Source organism: Cinclus cinclus, unplaced genomic scaffold, assembly GCF_963662255.1.
Source record: "Cinclus cinclus unplaced genomic scaffold, bCinCin1.1 SCAFFOLD_134, whole genome shotgun sequence".
Taxonomy (NCBI): Eukaryota; Metazoa; Chordata; class Aves; order Passeriformes; family Cinclidae; genus Cinclus; species Cinclus cinclus.
The window spans coordinates 82,501-86,419 of NW_026912153.1; positions in this window are offsets into that span (position 1 = coordinate 82,501).

Here is a 3,919-nt window from a genome sequence, read left to right on the forward strand (position 1 = left end):
CTCGAGCCGCACCGCCACCCAGCGCTGCTCGCAGCCGGCACCCACGGGCACTAACTCGGGCCAGGGCCAGCACCGGCACCTCGCGGCGATTTTTAAGGACACCTGAACGCTCGCGGGGCCACGCGGCAGTCACACAGCACGGGACGGTAAAGACGTTCCTCCCCGGCAGCGGGAGGAGCGACACCTCGCCTGCGACGGGAAGCGAATTGGAAAGGAGACCACCCTGCTCAAAGTACCGAACACCGCCGAAGCTCTCCCCATGACAGAGAGAGCCCCGGAAGAGCCGGCCCGCCGGGGGCCCTTTCCGACGCGACCCGAAAAGCCTCATCGATCGGAACCGACAGAGGGAAAGACGGAAAGAAAAGCCGCCACGGAAACGGCGACGAAGGCCCCACGGCCACGGTCCTGGGACAACGGCAACGGAAGCCCAGCATGCACACCACACCCCCCCCACCGGCCGGCTCCACCACGGTCCAGGCGGGCAGCGGGCAGATGACTGCAGGGCTCCGCACACGCATGCGAGCGGGACACGTCCCCGAGAGGCCCTCGCCGCGGCTTGGCGCCGCCGAGCCTCCCCGACGCTCCCGAGGCCGCCGACGCCGACGGGCCACTTCCAGCTTTTTCACAACTGGTCACACAGCAGAGGAGGAGAGCGGGGGGTGCCGCCACCCACCCGCGGGCCGCAACACAACGGAAACGGGGCAGCTGCCGCCGACCATGCCACGGGCCACCGGCTTTCGCCCGCCTCGCAGCGACCGGCTTCCCTCCGGAAAAGCCGGGTGGGACGGCAAACAGCGACAGGAAAATAAAAAAAAAAAAAAACGAATCACAAAAAAAAGAAAAAGAAAAAAAGCACACGGTGCATCGCACGACCCGTGCTAGCCACGGGGGGTCACGGGCCAGGGGTAGGGGCGAGGCCCGCGCCTCTCGCTCCCCCATATAACAACCCCTTTTTTCTCCACCGACGTCTCACTCTCCAGCTTCTCCCTTCTCTTTCGTGGCCCGCGCCCCTTCGTCAGCGCGCTTCTCGGTGCCGCAGCTTAAGGCCGCGATGGGGAGAAAAAAAAAAAAAAAAAAAAAAAAGCCGGGTGAGCACCCCCCACACTCCGCCCGGCACTCGCCTAAAAAAAAACAAAAAAAAAAAAATTAAAGCGGAACCGGCTCACAACCCAGCCCGCCGGCAACCACGGCGGCCAAGGGGCAGGCCAGACACCACGGGCCGCCCCGGCACAGTGGCTCGATCACGCCGGCCACTACCGAGAAAGGGCGAGGCGCCGCCGCCTCGCCCACGACATTCACCTGGGGGGGGCGGGGGCTCTCTGTCGGGTTCCGGTCCGCACTACGGCACGGCCGGCCACCGTGGCCGGCCGTCGCCCCTGAAAAACTCCGCCCGCTACGCGGGTCCCCGGCTTAGGGCCGAGGAAGGGGGACTTCAACAAGACACAGCAGAGAGGGGGTGCCGCCACCCCAGTCCCACCCATTTCACGGGGAGACTCCCGTCACCGAGCACCCTCAGGCAACCGGGACAAGCCGAGGCCACACGCCCCACTGCATGTCCCCCGCAGCCCTTCCGACACGGACAACTCTGGCAAAACAGGTCGGGAGCGGGGAACGAGGCGCAGCCACCTCGGCCGACCGAGCCGTGCTCGGGGGCTCTCGGGGAAAGGGCCGGGGGAAAGCCTCGGCAGGCTCAACACAAGCCCCCGGCCGCAGTCCACCCCCCGGCTGCCGGTCACCGCGCACCAAACCGACAGCCGAAAAACACCACGCCCGCTGAGCGGGCAGGCCCCCGGCTTAAGGCCAGGCAGAAAAGGGACGAGGCGCCGCCGCCTCGCCCAACCACCGTGCCCGGGGGGAAGCAAGCGGGTGCCTGCCCCCCCCCCCCCGAACTTCACGAAACCGGCGGCAGCCCGGCCGGAGCGGGACACACTCGCGGCTTTTTCTCCCTCGGTCTTCTCTTTCTCTCCCACGGCCTCCACACCTCGCCTCGGCCGGGGAGCGGCTCTCGGTGATCACCTGGACTCACAACCTGTCCCAGCAAGCTGGGTAGTACGGGAACCCGGACAAAGCCCCGCGACTTTGCCCACAACATAGGCGGTTGCTTTTCCTCGCCCCGACGACCGCACGCGCGGCCGCCCATCTCCGCCTCGGACACAGGCACGGTAACAGCCTGCGGGGATGCGGCCCGTAACCCGCTCCCATAATACGGACAGACGAGCCCGAGGCCGCCGACGCCTCCAAGAAAATCCATCGGACGTGACCGAGGGGGCGCACTGCTGCAAGCCGTCTGTTACGATGACACAGCTGGAGGCAGCCAGAAACAGCGACCCCTTGGTGAACTTCCGGGCCCGGCGGGGACAACAGGTCTACCCCGTCCTCCCGCCGAGATTTGCCTAAGTCCCGCCGGAGCGGGGTAGACCTGTCCGCCCCGGGGACGCCCGCCACCAGGGCGCCCTCTCCCGTGGGGGCTGGCGGAGTCTGCCGGCCCTGGTGCTGGGTAGACCTGGCCTTCAGGGGCTGCCCCGAAGACGGCTAGATCTGCTCGCCCCGGCGGCGGCGGCGGCAGCGGCGGCGGCGGCGGTCGGACGCCGCCGGCCCCGGAGCCTGGTAGACGAGGCACCCCTCGTACCATCCCGGAGCCGAGGGAACCCCACGGCCCCGTGTCGCGCCCGGAGCCGGATGGCTGTAGCAGCCGTGTCCCACCCGCTGAACCCGATTTCAAGACCAAAACATATTTTCTTTCTTTTCTTTTTTCTTTTCTTTTCTTTTCTTTTCTTTTCTTTTCTTTTCTTTTCTTTTCTTTTCTTTTCTTTTCTTTTCTTTTCTTTTCTTTTCTTTCCTTTTCTTTTCTGAACGAATGCCTCTTCTGTTTGGTGGGAACAAAAAACTCCGCAAAATAAAATCCTTGCCAAGTCTTATATGTTTTCCCTTTGCGCCCAGACCACTCCCAGCCGAGCTGACGGGCAGCCTGTGCCCTGTGCTCGGCCTGCTGACACGCTGACCCACTCAAACGGCATCCCCACAAGCCCCCAGTCCCCTGTGCCCCGGAGAACCTACATACAAAGCACCCCCCCCACACACCCCCCCAGCCAAAACAGAACCTCGCCGGGCACAGCGGGGAGGGGAAGCACGTACACGCGGGGGAACTCGGCACAAAGCTGCCTGTCCCCGGCACAACTCGCCCCGCCTAACAGAGGAGGCTGCTGCGGGGTGGCCCGCGCCGCGGCCAGCGGCAAGCGGGCAGCCGATTCCAGGCCGATTCTTCTACGGAAGGCCCGCAGAGGTGTTCGGCCCTCGGCACGGGTCTGGGGGGGGAACGTGGGGGCTCGGTGCCGAGGGGCCCGGGGCCGGCACGGAGCCGCCGGCCCTCCCCTCAGGCCACACACACACACACACACACACACACACACACACACACAAAAACACCCCCACTCCCACCCACCCCCCCCCCACGCTCGCTCATGTCCTCTCCCCGTCCCCCACCCTGCGCTTTCTCGACCACCCATTGACGCGACCCCGCCCTCAACCATTAGCCTCCCTGGCGCCGCTATTCAGCCTTCCCGTACGCCCCACCCATTGACAGTTGGGAGAGCCCCGTCCCCCACCATCAGCCTCCCTGTGCGCCGTCTTCAGACTTTTCCCACCCCCGCCCAGGGTTCCAACGGCCAGTTCGTACAGTGGCAGCGGCGGCAGCGAGCGGCGGTGGCGACGGGAGGGCATGGGGAGGGCAGGCGGCCGGTGTCGAGGCGAGCAGGCTGAGAGCCCGGGGCAGAAGCACAGCTGGCGGCGGGCGGGCAGCGGGTGCTGGCGGGATGCTTGGCGCTGTATGTCCTTTTTCAAAGAAGCTTTCTGTTCAGCTCTCTCTCTGAGGCTTTTGGTTTGGCGGCGCTCCTTCCTGCTCAGCCCCGGCCTCGGATCG